We start from the raw sequence: 23295 nt of genomic DNA on the forward strand, positions 1-23295 counted from the left end.
CGATGCTTGTGTAAGGGCAGCCGTAGTGGTGGGACTTGTGCTTCCAAGTGACTCCCTACGAGGAGCATTTGCACCTTAGGCTGGGGAGAAAGGAGGGGAGGAAAGGACATGGCAACAAAAATCTGCAACAAAAGATATAGGAAAAATCTGGCGGAACTGGGAGCGGGAGACAGGTCCGGAAAACCTGAGCAAATTATGGAAATGGCTTGCAGGATAGACGTCTCTCAGTATTATCTCCTTTTCACTGCCTTTGTGAAGACTAGATTCCACTAAGCAACTACAAATCAGAACATCAAGGTAGTTTCACATATGATTTTGTGACCATCTGTGAGAGAAGTTTTTTTTCTATGTTAGGGTCTCCCTTGACACTTAGATATGAGAGATCTGGAATGTAGGTAAGTAATTTTGTGTGGCAACATTGTCTCAGTGAAAATTACACTCTTGCTGTCCCCAAAACCTTGCACTCCAAATTCTTGTTCCACACATAATTTTTCGCTTTTATTTTGAAATACAGGAAGCCACCCCAGTTAGATTCAATATTTTTTTTAAATGCTTGATGAGCCAAACAAATATGGAAAAGAACACAAAGCAAACATGATACCTAGGCATGCTATTTAGGTCTGTCACATACTATATGGTACATTTTTGATACCCTAATTACCTTCTTAAAGACACCTTCAGTCTCAGCTTTCTGATAATGGGTCAAATCCTCTAATTACGCTGTGGTTGTACTCAGTGTCGCAGTTTAAGCCCAGCCAGCAACTCGGAATCATGCAGCCGCTCCCGGGAGGGGGGGGTGGGAGGGATGGGGAAGAGTTACGCCGCTTCTTTTCAGAGCAAACATTACTTAGCAACAGCTAAAACGTCAGTGTGTTATCAGCATTGTTCTCAGGCTAAAGCCAAAAACACAGCACTGCACCAGCTACTAGGAAGGAGAAAAATGACTGCTACTGCTGAACCCAGGACACTCAGATTGTGCCATTAGACTTCTGTTTCTGCACATGCAGTCTTTGGTTTAAATTTTTCTATTCCTTTTTTTTTTTTTTTGTGCAGGAGTATGTGCAGCTAAATCATATCCAGTTACATAGTCCTGGATAATGGGCCATTTATTTTACAAGTGGTTATTATTCATTCGCACCTTTGGAAGTGCTGCTGATGTAGTTTGAGTCAGAGGAGATCATATTCTAAGATAGTGAACACATCAGGGATATCTTAAAAAAAATAGTCTGAAGATGTATGGCTTTAATTCTTCTTTACCATTAAGTATGTTTTTCTCTTTTAATTGTGTTAGTTTATATAAGTGTAGCCTTCTGTGACTATTCATATAAGGAAGTTTTATAGTGCTTTATTACAGCTCTGTTTTCCAGTGTAGCTCTGAAAATAACTTTATATTTCTCTCTTGCTTATTAACTTTTACTTGCAAGTTTGTGGACTTTATGGCATTGTGTATGAGCTCTAATCATATACCTATTATACTAAATAGTACGTACATACTGAGTGTAGAGATTGTTTCTAATCTAAGGAGTGTGTAGCAACTTTCCATAAAGAATGCAAGACTTTTCATGGTTTCAGTGCTTTTTTTACGCTTTTCAAATGTGATGTCAAAGAAGGGCAAATCAAAGGACATGGCCATAGGCAAGAACTTACAGATGCAATTAATTTTTCACCTCAACAGCCACCACTGGCCACAGACCAGGATCCTACTGGTTTAAGTAACTGCAGGGTAACAAAACTCATCTAACAGATCTGGCCTTCCAAGAAAAAGGGTGGTAAATTAGGGATGTGCCCTTGCCTGTCTGCAGTAAAGAATTTTAATGTTAGTGCTTCCATAATAAAAGGATGTCTTCCATACAGAGGATTTCTCTGACACTGAACTTGCTCCTGCTAAGGTCCTGATCTGAAGATGCAATGATGCCTTCACTTGCAACTTAACATACAAAGTCAGGGCAAACTCTAGCACTAATAAGCTGGCCACTTGCTAGAGCTTCTTATGTTAAAAGTTTAAGTGACCAATAACTCTTATGTGCTTGTTTGTTTGGTTGTTTTTTTTTCCCTGTTAAATTCATAACAATTATATGTATATTTCTTTCATGGTACATTTGTATTATATGTTTTAAATTTGCTTTCTCTGTTTCATGATTAGTATTTTCCGTAAAATTCTATGAGGTACGTTGTTTCTCTGGAACTAATCACTGAGCCATCTTGCTTCGCAGTCCATAACTGAGGATCCAAAAGCTTTAGCTGCATTTTTCTTTTCAAAGTTTTTGCTGAATGGGAAACTTTTATTTCAGTCTGCTCTTTCTGCACTCTCTTAGTTCATCAAGTATTTTTCATTTCCTTAGTTATGACTATAAGAAACTATAGCCAGTATGTTCATCTGGAAGGTATTTCTCCAAGTTTTGGCTGCAAGTAACACTGATGTATTTGAGGAGAGACTACCTACTGAAATATAATTTCCAAATAAGAAATTTCCTTTTGCTGTTGCAAACTCATATCACAGGGTGACCACAAATAGAGAGGAATGGCACAGGAATGTACCAAACCAGGAACTTCCTTTGAGAAGAAGAGCATTATAATTAGAAGATCAAGAAGCAGCTTGTTAGTTTATATCTACATTTATGCTAGGAAATGAAATAGTCAATCATCTGAATTAAAGAACTATTGTAATTTGAGTGTGAATTATGAGTACTTTAGCTAATTGTTTACTGCTTTTTAATAGTGTACGACTCTTTTAACACAAGGGACTGTGGCAGGGAAGACTTGCTTGACTTACGTGGTTTACCTCAAATCAGGATCGAAGTGTTTTACTGATTTATTAATGACATATAATTAGCTGGCAGTCAGTGAACTTCACATTCTGGATCAATATTAGCAGGCCAACAGATAAACTAGAATACAAAACACTTGCAAGATGTTAAAAAGCACCTAAAAGTTTCTAAACATCCCAATCCCTGCCATTTCTAATGCTACGGGAGCATGGTTATGTATGTGCACCCCTCTCTTACAGAATGGGGGCTGACAAGCGCACCCCCTCTTCTGGCCATGCATATTTTCCTGCTATGGATGATGTTGCTCTATTTTAGTGTGTACCAATGCACCTCCCTGTTGCATGCTAGTCTGTGTGTTGGCAAGACAGTACACTATAAGTTCCCATGTGCTCCCCGAGCTGCAGGTCCTTCTGCTACACCCTGTAACTGTCACCCCTGCTCCCTGTGTGGGGTGGGGAGGATGCCATGTCAGGCTGAGATGGGGATACAATGGCAGCAGGGTGACTTCTGGCAGCATCCAAAGCAGGGGTCTGACCACTGTGCTGAGCACCTTCCCAATCCTACTTCCAAACAGCCACTTCCCCAACATCCTACTTCCCAAACAGCCACAAGTTTGCTTCCATCTTTTATGTTCCTCAAGCTGACTCTTTTCTCAAAAGCCTCTTGGAAATTGCCTGGTTGCTGCTTAATCCAACAGGTGTCTATCGTAAATGAACATTGTCATCGTTCGTTTCTTCATCTTATTCTGTTCTGGGGTAACCTCCTCTCAGATCAGGCAGTTTTGGATATCCTGACCACACAGACTGTTTCTGTTCACACTCCTGCCATACCACCAGTTACTATCTAGGCCATGTAATCAGAACAGATCCACAGGAGGTTTTGTTACCTCAAAACGTGGCTGGTATAGAATTACTACTATAACATTTTATATTCTTGACTGGCAAGGAGCTTCATGGGGTGGAATAAAGGCCAGATGGTCCATCATTCACCACAGAGCCATACCTGCTGACTCCTTGGATTTCATCACTGGCTTATCCAGCCAGAGGCACTGGATCTGCCACTCCCTAGGTGGTTATTTTGCATTTAAAAGGCCAGAGAAATATTCTCATTGTATGAGAGAACTCCAAGTAAGAAATATTTTAATTTAACATATATATATATTTAATGAAACTTAAATATGTACCTACAGTAATTCTGTTAAGAGTCACAGAAGGAGACAAACCAAAGGGGCTGTTATCCCAGCCTCTTCAGCTATGGCCAACTGAAGGTAACCAAGCCTAAGGAAAGCCATGTATGCTGTGGTAGTTTCCCAGATCAATTTGAATTATACACATTCTGGTTTGTTTTCTGTTTATTTTCTTGCAATTGCCAGTATTTGATTTGCTTTTGACCATAATCAAGCACAGGACTCAGGAATCACATTTTCACAGAAATATCTATCAAATGTTTTGTATCTATCTCTTTCCTGAGTGTCTCTCTCAGCCTATCCCAAACTAAGTTTATTTATCGCCACAGAAATGGTACAACTTCTATTATGACTTCTAATATCTAAGGAATTCTGTTTTGTCCTATTACTCACAATTGCTAATGGAGCATAGCTTTCTAGAAGCCATTAATACAGCATTGTTAACACAAAGCATAGCAGTGCCTTTTCTTCTATTATGTCCTTTTTATTAACATGCTATCTAAGCTATGTCCAAGGGATTTCCCCTCCACCCTCATTCCACACACCTTGTTTTTTCAGTGCTTTTAAAATACCGGTTCCCCAATCCAGTTCTGAAGTTTCTCTTAAAGACTGCCAAAAGTGAAGAGGCATGTGACAGGGCCATGAGAGCAAGGGATGGGAACTCATTAAACCCGATTCACCATCAGAGAAGACATGATGTTGGATCACATCCAAGAAATAGTGTAAGTTAAATAATGTGTTGTTAAATTGTTTTTATTCTTGACTCTCAAGTTCTAAAATAAAGATCTTCAAGCCCTGCCCATGTGATGATGTGTCAAGGGGATGAGGCAGTGAAGGATGTGCTCACCAGTTTAGCAATGCTCTGCTGCTGGGAATTACCATCCCTGCAGCTCCACTTAGGAGGGAGAGCATTTGTGACTGTTCAATTTATCAGGGACAAAATGAGATGGGTTAATCTAACACCTGAATCAGTGGGGTGAACCAAACAGGCTGATTTAGTTTCAAACAGGTCAGGAGCATCCATGTGAGCTGTTTCACTGGCTGTGCTGTGAGACCAGCTGCTTCTGGCAGAAAGGCAGCAGCAGCTGCCAGGGCAGAAGGTTTTCCTTTGGGCCCTTGGGATGCAGGAAAGACTTAACTCCCTGCCCCCCCCCCCCCCCAGTCATTTACACTTAGCACGATAAAATATTTGCCATTTATGTATGAAAGTATAAACTGTAAAGGCTCTAGTTGCCTGTTCTGCAAGACCTCTCACCCTCAGTATAAAGCCAGCAAAACAATAGAGGTGAAATATTTGATGAAAATCATTTTTTTCATTTATGCATTCAAAGAGAAGAAATTAATTATCAATAAACAGATATTCTGTTATGGTCTGACGTGGATTGGACTGTTCATGCTGATGAATAGCTTCTATTTGATTTTTGCCTGCAACTACCAAAGTGCAAAATATTCCTTGTACATAGCTGAACACTTCAGAAAGGTATTCCTCCCTCTTTAGGTTTTCTTTCCTTGTCTCCTAGCACTTCAGGTTTTCTGAATTTTCAATATCTCTTAATTATTCATTTCATATCTCTTGCTGCTTTTATGCAACAGGGAAGATTTCTGCACATAACCATTGAGAATGAACTGGAAAAAACCACCATCCTACTTGAGCTCCATCCAAGCAAAATTCTTCGGAGGAATTAAGCTATTGTCAAATATACAGTAAGATGTATAAGATGATCACTGGAGGTGTTCAAGGCCAGCAGTGATCAGCCCATCCTGCCAACTCCCCCCAGTTTCAATACTGGGCATGACGTGCTGTGGTACGGAATACCCCTTTGGCTAGTTTGGGTCAGGTGTCCTGCCTCTGCTCCCTCCCAGCTTCTTGTGCCCCTCCTCACTGGCAGAGCATGAGAGACTGAAAAGTCCTTGATCAGGGTAAGTGCTACTTAGCAACAACTAAAACATTGGTGTGTTGTTGGCATTATTCTCAGACTAAATCCAAACCACATCTCTGTACTAGACACTGGGAAGAAAAATAACTGTAATCCAGACAAAACCAGGACAATCTGTTATATTAAATCTTACTTAAGTGGTATATTTATTGTCTGCTCTTCATTTAAGATGGAATACTATATTCCCAAAAATAAAGGTAAATGAAAACCATAATGAATTCAGCTGCTTTGATGGGCAATATGTTATTAGAGATGGCAATAAATGAAATGTGCCATTCAACAGAGAGAAGGATGTTTCAGAATGTCCTAGCAGCAATGGCTTGTAACCCTGAGAGAGGCCTGGGGGAATGTGTCTTTGGATAGTGGTGCTGGCCAAAAAAGGTTTTGAAATGTGACTAGGGAAATTTTCTAGTTGCTTGTCTTCCAGTGTTTGGAAAAGCAAAATTCTGTACTGTATGATAAAATTCTTCAGTTGTGTGATTTTATCAGCAGTTTCTTTCAACCTGAAAGTCTCTAATCATTTGGCCTAAACCAAATTGATGCTAAGAAAAAGCTTTAGAAGTCCAAAGCAGAGATTTTAAATCTGAAGAAAATTCCTGGGTTTGGTCTCTCATCAGTTCCACACCCGGGTAATAACCTCCTGCTTATGCTAAAGCAAATATACTGTTGCTGTAGAAAGAGGGATAGGATTTCATATTAAAGCATGGTTAGAATACGAAATGTATGTGTGTGTGTTTGTTGTTGTCATGATTTCCCTTATCATTATTGTTATTGGTGGCAGTAGCAGTGATTTGTGTTATACCTTAGTTACTGGACTGCTCTTATCTCAACCCGTGGGAGTTACATTCTTTCGATTCTCCTCCCCACCCCTCCAGGGGCGGGGAGGTGGCAGGAGGGGAATGGGGGTGAGTGGGGAAGCAGCTGTGTGGTTCTGAGTTACTTGATGGGCTTAAACCATGACACAGTGATCAGAAACAACACAGCTTGCAAATTTATCCTATCCTTATCCATTAGCAAACCTGTGTGTAAACAGTGTACATTAATCAATGATCTGGGAGCTCTACGGTACCCACTGAGACCTTCTCCTCCTCTCAGGAGGAGGAATTGCACAGGGGAGGTTGACATAGGTAGTTTCAAATTTATGTATTGTGGTTCTTACATATAATCATTAAAGCATTATGCATAGATTTATGAAAGGGTTGAGTTACAGGGACCAGTATCTGTAAAGATAAACTGAAAGTAGCTTAAATGTGATTACGGGTGATCAGAAGCGAGACAGTGTGATTCAGAGCATTAGTAAATAGAATACAGAGCACAACTTGTTTTCAATTTCATCCTTGACTAATTGTTGAAAGCCATTGCCTCCTTCCTGTAATCTGTTTGCCTGATGTGAAATAAATTTGGGATTAGCTTGGTTAGCCATGAGTACAACAAGCATCAACATAGTTGGTGGTGTTTATCTTAACTGACAGCCTCAGGCACCACCAATCCCTGGAAATCAGGCAGGACAGGGAAGGTCAGGTATTGAGATTCAATCGCCATTTCTTTTTAAATGCCAACATAGTCCCTGGTGCAGTTTTCTCCCAAGCCATGTAGCAGCCTCCCATATAGTTCCTGGGCACAACCTGGGGGACAGAATTAGCCCCTGTGCATTCTCACTGGGCAGAATGGATGAAGCTACCCTGCTTTGAGGGAGGGAGGAGAAAGGAGCTCAGCCCCATGGGCATAAGGAGCTCTTGTCCTCGGGGCTGAGGAACAGGTGTTGTCCTGTTTGATTTGCTAATGCAGGTATGAGCTACAAAGAGAGAAACTGAATTGCATGACCCTTAAGATGAGTCTTACAGACAGCATTAAAGTACCAGTAGAGGGAAGCTTGTGTTGCCACTGTTTTTGCTGGACATGTGTACCTTTAAAAGAAAAGAAAAAGAGCTTCAATTTCCAGTATGCCAGTCTGTAGCCTAATCCCATAATGAAGAACCCTTAGATGTCTTACTGAAATCAATATGACAATTGTCTGTGTGTATCATATATATTCATATATGCGTGTGAAGTTCATAGGTATAGGCCAGAGCCCAACTAAAATCTATGAAAAAACTCCCTTTGATTTCAAAAGGGAATAGTATGAGTTGTAAGTATGAATTACTTCTTTACGTACAAGGTGAAGCCCTTGTTTGGTAGAGCAATTAATTCCATCACTGGAGTACCTAAGAAAGAGGAATAAATAAAGCTAATATAGAATAGTTAGAGGTAGCACAGTTATAACACAGAAGATAATTGTCAGTCAAACAAGAATGATATTCCTGGTAATAAAATATAAATACAGAAAACTAAAGTGGTTTAATGCATGCAATAAAATCCTTATTTTGTTAGATGATATCTGGAGGTCAGAGGCAGATCAGAAATGACAAATATATGAAAATTCTGCCTTGTTTCATGTTTGGGAAGAAATATCAGAAGAAAGCTCTGGAAGAAAACTCATTAAAGAAGAAAGTAGAATATAAATCAATTTAGTGATGGTTTGCCATGACAATGAAAAAAATCCAGTTTTGTATGTTTGATGTGATAAGGTAAGTAGCATGATGGTGAATAACATGTATTCAATCAGACTCTGGTTCAACTCCTGCATGCTGGGGCAGTGTAAAGGGTGGGAGCCCATTCTCCTTTCCCTTTGGCTACCCGTTCCACTGACAGGCACATTTCTCATGCTGTTTAAAAAACAAAATACATAATTAATTAAGATAAAGCAGAAAACCTCCAAACCCTGCAGTAAAGCAAAATACAAAATAAAAACAAACCTGACAAGCACACAGAAACTTCAGAGAGATCAGAGCACATTTACAAGACAGAGAAAATGCAAGTATAAAACAAGGTGATATACCAGCCAGGATGAGTAACTGGATATAGATATCAAATGTAGACAGAAATACAGATATAAAAGATTGAAACAGACATTACAGTTTTTGTCAGATTAGAGAAAAGGGAAGTAATAGAAATAATACTATAGGGATTTTTTTAGGAAAGAGGAGAAGGGGTACTCTGTTTAAGCTCTGGTATTTAATTCTTCTGAAACCTCAATAGCAGAAATAAGGAATGATAAATTATGCTGAAGTAATAAAATAACTTCTTCCTGTAGAGAAATATGATGTATAAATAGCTTTTAAAGGAACTAAGAAAGCATGACAGTAATTTTCAGAGTAATTTCAAGTCAGTGATCAGGTGATCAGGAGAGTTTATGAGTAGGTGAAACTAAATACAGAATTACAAAACTAAGCAAGAAACTGCAGACCTCTTTACATTAATTTCTCAACAATATCTTAAAGAAATAAGATAAAAAATGTATGTCCCTTTCTTTTGCTTATACTTTTTCCATACCTAGGCAAGGTGATTCTGGAAAACAAAAGGATGCATGGATGGTACACTTCTGGATGATATGAAGCACACCCCATCAGGGCACTGGAAATGAAAGGAAATAAGCTGGCTATGCTGTGGTTTCAGTTTGTGGCCATGAAGGAAACAAAATTGTGGTTGAAGAGTTGAATTAAGAACTGGAGACAATATTTGTCCTAAAATGAGAGGTGCTTTAACTGAATGAAGTTGATGGTTCATCAAGTAGCCAATATACTGAGTCAGTACTGACCCCCCTGGCAGGCTGCTTTCCACAACTCGGAACACCAGAGCTGATGCAAACAGAAAACATGTTTCTCTGCGTGGTCTCTACACCCTTGAAAGCATAAATAAGGGATTTTAAAGGAGAGGAAAGGTCTAAGACAAAACCAGGATCTTTCACACAGTGGTGCAAGTACCGTGGGATCTTCTGGGCAAGGTACCATTTAATCTATGGTATCAGATAAAGTGATATCTTTATGACTCTGCAAGAGCTGATATAAAAGCCTGCAAGTGACATCCTGCTAATCTTCAGGTGTTTGTATGTAAGTGCTGAGAGATTAGACCACCAAACTGTTTTTTTTTAAATGGAAATATATCAGATATGAGCAGACTATTCTGGAAAGACCATCCACACAGCATTGGAACAGATTTTGCAAGAAGACCTGTAGTGTTCAGGACAGAATAAGAGGAGATATAAAGCCAGTCATCAGATACACAGCATAGGGGTTCATGATTTTTTTTTCCTTTTAAAGCAGTTTGGTGCATTACAGGCACTTCACTTTCAGCGCTTAAAGAAAAATCCTAGTAAGGGATTTTTCATGGTGGAGTTCACTCAACTGCCTTGCTGTTGTCAGTGGGATCAGGGCTGTCCATACCACAGTACAGGTAGCTTGTGAGTCTCTGTGAGCAAGAGGTGTTTTGCCAAGGGCTTTCAGGGATCTTTGTGATATTGGCGTAATATCAGGTATTAATACAGTGACTGCAGGGAAATGATCACAGTTTCTGATGCTTGTCTATTCACACTAGGATTCATTTACCCCAGCTCCTTTCACCTGACAAAGCCTTAGCCATGTTCTTTTATCACCTCTTGCTTTCTTCTTCCCTCTGACACATCTTCATCTCTGCTCCTTAGCATGGTAAATCCTACTATTTATTAATGACATTCTTGGTTGTAATCTCTGTTAGCAGTCCTGGGCTCCCTCTCAGGCTACTTTTGGCTTCACTCATTTTGGAAAAGCACCTGCAGGAGAACCATGCAGCTTTGAACTTGTTCAGAAGTTAAAAACAAAGAGCTGACAGTGGTCTGCAGCCTGCTGCCATGAGAAACTGATTCAGAACATCCCTTTAGTTTTGTTAGTAGAGTACTTTTAAAGTAATTTTGACTTAACATTTCCAAATGAGTATTGCTGCAGGTTTATAATGACATACGTATTTTGCTACTTTGAACCACAGCTGGTCAGAAAATTGTCTTTCATTTCTACCATTTATTTCAAATTTTATTTTCATTTTACATATATTTTTTCCTCTTGATTTGGAAACAGCTAAACATGTGAAAAGTACAGTCTTTCATTGAAAGGGAAGTCTGTGATACTTATGTCATTTCAAAAACTCAAATAGACCAAAATGTTTTCAAAGCCAAATATACTTCCTAACTCTCTAGCAGCCCAGATTAATGAAAACTTGCCTAAGATCATGTTCAAAACAAAACAAAAAACCCAAAAACCAACAAACCCAAACAAAAACAACAAAGAAAGAAGGTTTGCTGGCATCTGGAGGAGAAGGAAGATTTCTTTTAAAATTCCCTTAAATTTCCCAGAGAATACTCTTGTCCTTTAGAACCTGCATTTTTCTGAAGTACATTGAAAATGTTCTTTCAAATCACTTCTATTTAAAATGTGAAGCGATATGTAACGAGTGACTACAGCTTCTTTTAAAATAGCTTTGGTTATTTAAAAATAAAAATGCTTCCTGATCTTTACAGTTGTTTTTTATTAGGAATTAGATATGAAGAAATGTTCTATGATTCTCTGGCAATAGGGTTTTTTTTGTACAAAAGTATCCTTTTGTCCAGTAGCATCTAGTTATTTTATCTCCTTCCAAGAGAAACAAATATTAGGTATTCTTCTGGAAAAAAAACATTCATTTGAGCTGCTAAAAGCCCCTGCATCTGCTGAATATTGCTAAAATGTCACCAAATCTAAGAGAATGTAAAGTCTGCAACTGTTCAGACTTCTCTTTATACACTTCAAAAGATGCTGCAGGAAGTCTGTGAGAATTATTGATTTTTAAGGTGAAAATGGAAGTTCAGTCTCACATGAGGCTTTCAGACTGGAGGAAACGAAAGTACCAGGGCTACCAAGAAAGCAAACAAAAGGACTGTCTATAGACAGATTGCCTTTCTTTACCAATATTGCATTTTTATTAAATAAAAAAATAATGCACACAAACATAAAAAAGATTTTTGAATGTGAGTGTGTGTGTTTTGCTTTTAGAATTGCTGTTTTTATTAGGAGTCATCTTTTGCATCCACATTCCTGAATTAAGTGTAAATTTCTTTGGTCATCTTCCCTTTTGGACATGCATGTGCAATGCTTGCATGTTTTTAATCACGATGACCAGAGAAGTAACAAACATGAATTTTAATATCTCCAATAGGAAGTAGCTACCTGATTGTATTGTATGCCCAAATGCCACATTATGCATAGGCCAAGAGAGAAATAAACTCTCAGCAGCAGATTTCTTAAGCAGCTTCTTTGCAAAGTGTCATGAAAAGTTTGATCACAAAAATGGGAGACTTCTTATCACTAGGACAATCTTCTGTGCTCAGCTGTGTGATGACTTCATCTTGTCAATTTTCTAACCTGAGAATTATTCTTACTTCCTTAATGCAGTCTTTTATTTTGGTGTTTTTTTTAATGTGTGAATTTGCATTTCAAGTAACATGGTACATACATTCATGTATTCATATTTTATACAAACTGGTGCTAAAAAGCTGTTATTGAATTGGCTTGTAATAACTACATCAGTGTCATAGCAGCAATTTAATCAACAAATTTTAGACCTCTGTAATGAAATGAACACTCCATCAGCAAAGCATGCCATATGCTACGCTCTTGGTTTGTCTTCACAGTATTTTGACCGTACTGGCATTCTGAAATGTGTGACTGCCAAGACTCAATAATAATTGCTGAAATATTTAATTCTTGACTGCCCACTGAATATTGACTAATGTGTACTTTCTATACTGTGTCCTCAGCATGTTGTAAGAAGTTATACTGCAGGATGCCTTGCCTGAAGATGTCATTGGAAGTACTGCATTCTGAGCACCTGATCATTTATGAACAGTGTGATGCAGAAACCACACCGGAAGGACCTTTGCCTATTGCTTATTACCACTTTGCTGTTCTTATACATTACAGTTGATTTCTGCATTAACACAGGCTAGCTCTGCCACTTGGCAACTAATTACTTTATCAGCAGGACACCAGATAAATACTTCTGTGGTAAATAAAAAGTTTATAGCCTAAATTTGTAATCTAAATTCAGACACCAGCCTCCATAGCACAATATACAGAATGGATTTTCTATTTTTCTATGCAGTATTTCACTTACGCTTGCTTCAGACCTTGCTGTCACCTGGAAGGATTAATTACTTAATTATTTTTACAATCATTTGATGTCAGAGTTGCAAGCAAAAGTATGAACGATTTTAAATAACCCTTTTACATCAGCATAACAAATGGATGTCATATACAGTAATTAAGTCATGCCACACTGCTGTGTACAAGTAGAAAAGGCAAATACAGGTTTTAAGAACTGTAAGAAAAATGGAACAGCATAGTTTTGGCAGAAGCCAGACTTACTGAAAGAATGACCAAGACAGGAGATGTAATTCAGCCCAAGGATTCAATTTCAGCTCTCTGTGATCTGTAGTCCATCTTGGTGCATTACATATGTGGTTTAAGAGCTTCAAGAAGATTGGTTCGAGCTTTGAGACAGTACCTGAGCTATGGACATGTAAGATAAGAAAAGCAATAACACAGGCAAAGTGTAATTATTGAAGAGGTAATTGCTAGTAATCAAAGGAGAATAAATAGCAAGAAAAAGAAATAGAGAATTGGAAGATGACGGTGAGAGTATTAATACTTAGCTTAGTTGCATTCCAGTTCCAGCTATTTATCCTTTGTGCTAGCCAATAAATAATTACTGAGTACTCTTGAGCTGTGTACATTCTGCTCATAAAATCTCTCTATGAATGATGAAATATGACAAAACCTGTAGAGTGAGAGTTATTGATGAGTCTCTCTATAAGCTGCTGTAAATATATGAGGCAGTTTGTTGTCCATCCAAGTGGCTGGGCTGGTTGAAAAGTTGCATGAGTTCTGTCTTCTGTCTTGTAATTCCTCAAGAGAGCAAAATAGATTTATCTCTTACAGCATACGCCTATGTCTGTATGGCATATGTATTTTCCCTTTGCAAACAGATGCCAGCTTAGAAACACACAATGCTTCTCCGTGAAATAAGCTGTAGGTTTAAGATCTTGTGATTCTGCTTTTCTGGAGTATTATTTATTTTTGCAGGTGAGCCAAGTTCACATTATACACGTTTGGCACTGTGCTAGTAATCTGCATATATTTTATAAGTCTGATTTTTCTGTCTGTATGCTTCTGTCAGATATGTGATTTTATTGATATTTCAGGATGAGGCATATATAATCAAGCAATAATTTTGTATGCTTCTTCATCTCTGGTTATTAGAACGGACACAGTTTTGCTTTAGGACCTGTTTTTATTTGAGCCTTCACCCCTCCTTTATCCATTCTTACATGAATATATGTTATGCTTAGAGTATATAGTCATCAAGTATAGATTGTTTACTTGTATTATATTACAGATTCGCTTAGTTTCAGCTGATATCTATAAAAAGTAGACCAACGAATTTCTATTACTTTAAACACAAGGATGTTCTTTAATACCAAGAAGGTGAATTATATTTGTTAACATCAAGGAGGTGCATCTAGAACACAAACTAAATGTTTTTTCTTAAGAAAGTAAAGCAAGCCATAGGACAACAGACCAGTGATTCCACTTAGTCCAATAAGCTCTGAGAGGGGCAAAAGGAAATGCTATTCGGTAAGCCACATGTACCTGGCTGTTTTCTGCATCTTTTCCCTGTATTCCTGCAGCATGCAGAAATGATTAGCAGTGCTAGAGGGTACATTTCTGCCCCGTCCTTTTTTTAATGCGTCTTTAAGGACCAGTTATTCATTACTTTGTTTCATCCCTTTTGAACCTATTGACACCCTCTGTCTTTATGAGCTTCTTTGGCAGTGAATTCCAGAAGTCCATTGTCTGCTGTGTAATCAAGAATTTCCTTTTACCTTTATTTAAACTCATTTCCTACTAGTTTCATTGAGCATGCCTTAGTTCTAGCACTGTGGGAGTTGATGAATAGTTCTCTATTCACGTTTCCTGCCACCTTCCCTACAGAATAATGCCAAATCACATTCCTCTCAGCCTTCTCCTCTAGAAACTGAGGACTCTCAGGTCTTTGTGTCTCCTCAAAAGAAATCTGTTTCCTTCATCATTTTAGTTGCCTTTCTCTATGCTCTTTCTAACTGGACTATGTCCTTATGAAATATGGCTACCTGAACTACACAAATTATTCAAGATTTGGGTGCAACATATTTTTGTATGGTGTTTCTGTCTTTTTTGTTGATTGCCACTAAAAATTCAGCTAATGATTTCAAGCAACCATCAATGATAATGCCAGGATCTCTTTTCTGATTTGTGACTCAAAGACAGCTTTCTTGAAAGAGCACTTTGCAACTAATCACAAACAGCTTTCAGTCATTGCAATTTAACAGTAAAATGAGCTGTGTGGTTACTCCACGTCTGTGAATTATTCAAGGAACTGCTCTAGAGATGGTTTTAAACTACTTTTATTGGAAATATTATTCACTTAATAAATGGAATAAATTAAAACAGTACAAATGTTACCAGAAAAAAAAGTACCTCCCTAATCACATTTCAAAATCCAATTGACAGATACAGATTTTAATACTAAAATTTTATGCATTTGAAGTTGTTAAGAAACATATATAGGAGGCTCGTCTCAGTGATAAATGTTGCCTAAACTTCAAGATAATAGGGTGCAAAGTGAAGGTCTCATTGCACCTCCAGGTGGGAGTACGAGGCTAAAGGAGGCTCAAGAGTATGAGGGATGAACACCAGAGAGCTGTGCCTCAAAGGGAAGTCACTTCCTTTATAGTCTTACTAAGATGAAACTGCATTAAAAGTAGAGGCGGTAGATACACATAACTGGTTATATCATATCTTGGCAATCAGGTCTAACTTTAACTTAGTTAATCTGGTTATTTAAAGCAGTCTCATGTTACACCCTGTAGTCAGTTCAGTGAGAAGTCCACCGTTTCTACAGTTCTTGCTTACAGCCACTTTCTTTGTTTTTTTGTAATTCAACATTGCCTTGTAACCTGGATATATAAGGTGTAATCTGGCCGACTAAAATGTCTAGCACTGGTGTTACTTCCTCTACTGCTTTCTCTGAGAATGTCTTTCACTTGCTCTCTGAATGTGATTTTTTATATTACAAATGGGAATTGAGTAGGTTTTTCTTCATACTGAAGGTTTTTTCCATTGGAAAGTACAAATTTCACCTCTACTGAACACAGCAGAATAAAACAGAAAGACGATATTTATCCCACTTAATTTTACATGCTTAGATTTGTATGATCCAGCTGTCTTTGATAAAACAGACTGAGGAAACTTAACCACTGTGAAGGTTTGAGAAAAAGATATTGAAACAAAGTAAGTTTAATTTGGGCATACAGACTATGTTTTGGACATCTTGCTTTTCTCTCAAAGATGTCACCTAGTGAGCAAGCCGTGGTTGTTTACTTACTCATCTCCTGCTTGAATTAGCTACCAGAATAAAAAAGTCTGTAAACTACTATTCTGAATCCCTCAAAAAATTTGGACAATCAAAAGGAGATATCTGAAAACAGAAGTAGAAGAGGAGTTAATTCAGTGGGTAGTCAGAAAGAGATAAATTTTAAAAGGAGGTTGAATGAAATGACGTATATTAAGGAGAAAGAGAAGGAGAGATTAAGTTACAGTGTGTTACTATTCTACATATTTGATCCCTGTAGTTTTCAAAGTCTTCAATATAGGTAAAATTCTTTAATAAGCTTTATGTAGTTTGGCTAAAATTCAGAGTTTAAATAGAGAATGTTACAGGGCTAAGGTTTGTGGCTGTCAAAGAGATATCCACTCTGGACAAGCTATGAATTTTTTTCTTGTCTGAATAAGACTGGATGGGACACAAACATTCCATCAGAGACATTACTACTCTTGCTTGGGTAAAGAAAATTACTAGCTGTATTTCAAGTTCTCTGTTCTCCCTGGCAATGGTGACTGGAGGTCCCCCATGGACAGGAGATGTTGGACTTTGAAGCAGTTCTGAGAAATCAGCCAGCCTCATGTCTCTTGCACTTTCCCTACAGGCAACGGAAAAATATTAAAAAAAAAACAACACCAAGGAAGCAAAAGGGAGCTAAGCTTATATTCTTTGAGCAGAAAAAAATATCAACCAGATCAAAGGGTTTGCCAAGTGTTAAAAATCCTATTTTTTTTTTTTTTAAAGGAAAAAGAAAAGGCTTGCTTTTTGCTTCTTTTCTGTTTGTGTTTGTTTATTCAAAACTCTGGTGTGGTTTGTTCATATGGCAAATGAAGTGTCTCTTATTTGTACTCCAGAGTAAGTTGTCTGTGTTTGCTTTGACTGAGCAATTGATTTTTAATGTTATTTACTGAGAAGAAAAAAGACAGTAAAAAATACTTACCATTAAATTCATTAGCATTAAATTACAAGGGAGAGAGGATTTACAAATCAGAACAGTATTCTTCAAACTGGAAAGCAAAAGAAAGTGTAACTGTGTACAAAAACCTCACGTTGCACCAATATTAAGATTACAGAATTACCAATATTATTACAGAATTAAAAGATACTTTTGAGAAAAATTAATCTTATTCCTGATCATAACTGCTAAAGGAAAATCATAGTGTGATAAGTGAGGATGTGAATTTATAGAAGATTTTGTGGGAAAAACAAGAGTTCTAGAAATGCTTCTCTTCAAAAGCAGTTAACAGTGCAATCCAGACTGCTTGTGAAAACTGAGGGAAGTTTGTTCACGCTTATGATAACAAATTACACATTGGAGAAGAAATATCCATGCAAAATGTGACTATCCACATAGTTTCTCTTCTATGGATCTACCAAGAGAGGTGTAAAAACAGTCCATCAGTTGCTCTTTTTCAAGAATCTTGCTTGAGAAACTGCTGGGATCTCAGGATGACAAAAAAAAATGAAATTCAAAAATCCTTTAAGCAAATGTGAATGAAATGTAATATTACAGCCTTCCACAAAACATATTTGTAGATCTATACTCTTTGACTTATATGTCATTCCTTTCATAGAGGTTAATCCACTGACCATCTGGAGTAATTATTTCTTTTTAGGAATGCAAGGACTGAGACTGGTGTCTTGCCACTTAGTGGAGCTGCATAAAGGTCCATGATGGCAGCCACAAAGGCTGCATGAACACATATCTCAAGAGTTGAATACAATCTACCTGAAATAACTTATGAAAAACACAGTTATAAAATGCAAAGAAGACTGAAAAAAGTCCCCAGAACCCGAAATTGATAAGACATATTTTGAGGAAGAGAAGGAATCACAGAATCATAGGACAGTTTGGGTAGGAAGGGACCATAAAGATTGCTTAGTTCCAACCCCCAGCCATAGGCAGGGACACCTTCCATTAGACAAGGGTGCTGTCTTTTATGGCTATGCAATTAATCAGGAAATTACAGATATGTTTAAATTCACTTGTCAGAAAAATCTGTGAACCCATCGTGGAAGTGATGGTCAGAGGGCAACTTTAAAAAGGCACTTTTACTAGTTCAAGCCTAGCTATATTTAGACAGGGAAGATATGCCAGCCAAGGTGCTGAGGTTGTCTGAAGATCAAATGCTTTCTTGCAAGGAAGAAAATATGAAGGACAGGAAATACATAATAGGGAAACACTCCCAGTTAATGGTTTCTAGTGGCAGACCCTAAGTCTTACAGGGGGAAGACACGGGATTGAATCCTGATCTCCCCTGGAGTGCAGAGCTGCCTGCTTTCTCATTTAAAATGTGAAATGATTGTCAGGCAGAGATAATCAGAGATGGCTGAACGGAAGTTCAGATCAAGGATGGACAAAATGACCTTTCGGGGTCTCTGCATTGTATTTTTATAATTTTACACTATATCTCAGGTTTTGATTATTTTTTTTTTTTCCCACAGGAATTCCACTGAATTCCTCCTTAGAAGCTGGACATAGTGTGATAATTTTGGAGGACAACAATAAGGTGGATATTTTGAGATCAGGATGCTATTTTCATCCAAATCTTGATGAACCTTTCGTGGCCATATGGCATACAATATCAGAGATGAAAATGACATTTTACACTCCAAATCTAAGACGTCTTTCCATAACCAATTGGGAAAAGTGGCAGTTATTATCTTATACATAATTTTTAGAGATGCTTGAGGGACTTCTTGAAACTTTACGCAGTAATAGTAATGTGTCAATAAAAAAACAATTTCTAACCTACCAGATATCCAATTGTACTCTAATGAATTTTGTCAGAAAGTGTGCCTAACCTCCATCACAGGTTCCCTTTATGCTGGGAGTAACCATCTTACTAGATTTCTCCATCTTTAAACATAAGGCAGCTGCCAGGCCTTTAACTCTAATGAATTAATGACCTTTTAAAATTATTAGGAATATTTTTGTGTAAGATGAAGAAAGGAAAATCTTTTTTAACAAAGAGAAGGAGCAGAATATGAAGTGGAAACCTTGTATTAAAATACATCTAGTCCTGTGGAATTTCAAGAGATTATTTCAACAGACAGTGCAACTCTCACTATTACATGAATAGAAATACATCTATAATGCATGTGAAACACTTAGGACCTTTCAATCTGGTTTGGTAACATTTACAAGTAATTTATACAAACAAAGACTAAATAGAAAGGACACCAAGATTTGCTAATGTAAAGTCACAAACTAACAATCTTAAATTGACTTCTGCAGCATTAGCTGATCTCTTATCATCTACATAACATGTAGATGACATAATTTTCCTATCATAGGACACATATCGGTGCAAGTGGGTGCAAAGTGCATCAGGATGCTAAAGGTACTAAAAATGCTTGATTTTAACATCACTGTTGTTAGTCTCGAACATTATTAAATAGCATTTTTTATGAAACTTTAGAAAAAGAATAAAACACAAAAGCTCAATCTGTATATAGACATATATAAAATATATGAAGAGAAAGAAAAATATTGATGCAGAAAGGCTCTATACAACATCAACTGTTATGCAACATTATTTACAGGCATTGCTCTGCCCAGGATGATTAATAAGATTATTTCCACATGTGGGTGGTGTTAATGAAAGAGCTAATTATTTGTTCCAACTTTGATGAAACTGTTTACGAAGTATGACTATCAGCTCTACGACTAATAGTATCTAGGTAAAAGACACTTCTATTGGTTTCAAAGTAGGCCTTTACCCACAGATGTGAAATCAAGTAACGGCTTGTTCTCTTACTTTTACTTTAATGATCCTGGTAAATTCTGTCCAGGATACCAAAGGAGCTTGAATCTTAAAGAAGTCTTTGACTTTAAACAGTTTGTCCTACTGGCCATATTTTTTATGGTCAGGAGATGCTTTTTCACTGAGGCATCATCACATAGAGGCACACCACTGAGGCAAGAACACTAAGAAAAGAAAAATCTACTCAAATACTTTTTTCCCCCCTTATCTGCTACTTTTGGCTGCATGTTTAGAAGAACTGTCTTTGTTGGGTGAATGATTCAAAGACACTGCTCTGATAACTCTACAGGTAATGCAAAGCATTTAAAACCGTATACATATTTTTATTATCTTCCACCAGAATTATTTCACTCCTTAGGGATTAGCAAACTCTTCTTTGTCTGTTGAAGGTCAGTAAACTAGGACTGTTTCTGACACGAGACAGCCCTGAGCCTGTATCCTGTATTAAAGCTGCTACTGTGTTAAAAATTAGCCAGATTATGCCAACTGTTAGGTATTCTCAGAAGCAAAGTAACTGTAGTCTTGAAGGTGTGCTATTGATGTGCCGGTTTCATAGAATTGCAAAATCATACAATCATAGAATGGTTTGGGTTGGAAGGGACCTCAAAGATCATCTAGTTTCAACTCCCCTGCCATGGGCAGGGACACCTTCCACTAGATCAGGTTGCTCAAAGCCTTGTCCAACCTGGTTTGCACGCTGGTGTGTCTCATCTTGAGTTTCAATAGTGCATGGGACAGACTCTCCTGATGCCGAAATCCCAGATCCATGTTCTTAGCAGATTCTGGAAGAGAAAGGAAGAATGTCAGAAGTAAATATCCATAAATGAAATACATTTCAAAGGACTGCAGCTGTGGGAGTACTTTCAAGAGGCTGCTTATATGCATGCTAACTTCATGAGAGATCTACATGAGCTGTTCAGAGTTACTGAGTGATGGGTTTCAAAATCCAAGAGGCAAATAAGGAATATGGAAGCCTTTATCACTAGTATAAGTCCTTCTGGAAGACTCAGCAGTTGCAGGGTGGTTGGAAGCAGTACGGATGCAGTTACAGACGGGATGTGGGCAAAGTGACAATGGCAGTACATATCCTCAGTAGACTAAGGCCACAGACAGAGATTTTACTCTGGTGGTGTGGGCTGTTATGACAGAGTACACTTAGCAGTGTCATAATAAGCCTTGGTGCAATCTTCTCTGTAGTTACACTTTCTTGGTGTAATCTGCTCTGTAGTTACACTTTCTTGGTGTGGAGATGACTGCACCTCTGGATTTATTGACTGCTAATGTGATCAGCTTCCCAGGCCATCTCAGAAAAATAACATTGAGGAGGTGAAAAAAGAGGGTCTTCTTGATATCTGCAGCATACACCTCAGCCTCAGAGTTGCAAGGTTTAGGAAAGAGCACAGGTATAATCTAGGAAAAAATTGTCTCAGAGGTACCCAACCAAGAAAGAATGCTGGTTTTGAAGAAGCAGCCACCCTGGTCTTGATCTCTTCCAAACCCATGCAGCTGTTATCAATGGGGGAAAAACACCCTTCTGAATACATGTAATGATAATAAATTTCCACAGGCTCAAAAGGTGATCCAGGAAGGCTGTGAATACCGACATGAGGCCTTACTAAGTGACAGTCTTTTACAGATGGGAATAAATTGGCCAATCCCTTTAAAAAGCTGTATATAATTAAATATGAATATATCTATATATACAGATACATGAATATTTGTGGAAATACTGAAATATAGAAATGCCATGTAGCGTCCTAAGTTAACTACCAGATGAGCTACCAGTTCTTGACTGACCTAAATAATGCTAGACTCCTTCAATTCAATCAAAGAGTTCAGGATGATTAAAACAAAAATGGAGCAGATAGAAAGGTCCAAAAGTACATTAGACTGATAAGCTGGTGTATTTGGCCAAATAAGTTTAATGGATCCATTTTTATAGTTAGCAAGCATTTCTTTCACAAGGTAAGAACAAGCACTCTTCGAATGTAGATGAGCAGCCATTTAAGCCATTATGTCAGACAGCCACAACTACATCAAAGTGTTTTGTCCAGATCAAGGCTAACATCCTTAACCAGAAACACCATTTTATCTCCTACTGGTCAACAACTTGAATAGACTGTTCTGTAGTTCAGACTCCTTATCTAGAAATATCTTCCAGGAAAGCACTTCATGAACTCTGGAAAAAAACTATCTATCCAGACAGGAAAAGGAAAGTTCAACCCTCAAAGCAGTATTTACTACAGAATACCCTCAGAAGAAAGTATAAGGAGAAAGATAATTTTTGTGATTCAAGTTATTTCAGTGTGAAATGTGCCCAGATGTGGATAGGAACTAAGGATTCTGCTCTGTTGAATCGGCAGTGTTATTAGGAAGATCTGTGGCACAGTGAGTAAGCTAAAATGAATGCAGTTTAACACATTACAGCATGTCTACTAAATTCAGATTCTGTTCTGAAACATGACTATGCAAAAGATTGTACTTTTTCCTTCATGGATGCCTCTATTTTAGAAATGCATTGAGTTAATTTTTTAACAAAAAAAGTTTTTATTAGTAGCCATTGCATTATAGGTATAACCTTAGATACCAGTAAATCTAAGACAGAATAAAGCCACTGTGTTCTAAATAAGCAATTTAATCACTTAGTAGTTAGCGAGGTCTTGACAAATCCTAGTTTGATCAGGTACAGGCTGATCACTGAAAATCTAGAAATTGAAAATCTAGAAAAAAAGAACTAAGTTCAAGAAGCACTTTGGTACGCTTTCTGAAAGGAAAAGGTGATTGAAAGACATACAGGGAAGAAAAATGCTTTAAAGCAGTCTAGTTAAGAAAGTATGATGGTTCGGGTTCTTGCATCATAAGAAAAACTGCCCAAGTGAGAAACTTGACTACAGCTTCTGACTTCTCATCAAAATGCAAGTGAGGTTTGTCACATCTCCGGATGGATTTTGTGGTTTTATTTAAGAATGAGACACTGGTGCAATCTGAAATGAAGTTACAATATTTTTTTCATTTGTCTTTAGATATATTTTCCTGTGAAGTGTGTTCTCTAATATTCAGATTCTCCAAAAACTCTAACGGGGTTTAATGTTGTCTATCTGCTGTGGCTTATTCAATATCATAAGTCATATCGCCTTTTCTTAATGATGCAGGAAAAAAACTTTATAAAACGTTCATTTTAGGCCGAGTATTTGAAGTTAGTTTCATAAATGTCCGAATGAAAATGACTTGATAATACATGAGAAGATTGCAGGAAAAAAACCTCCACAAACCCAAAGAATGTCTTGCTAAGCACTTTTTTTCTCAAATCCCTGAAGCATAAAGTATCCCAG

Source organism: Pezoporus occidentalis, unplaced genomic scaffold, assembly GCF_034315485.1.
Source record: "Pezoporus occidentalis ecotype Australia unplaced genomic scaffold, CSIRO_AGI_Poc_V1 ctg4, whole genome shotgun sequence".
NCBI classification, from domain to species: Eukaryota; Metazoa; Chordata; class Aves; order Psittaciformes; family Psittacidae; genus Pezoporus; species Pezoporus occidentalis.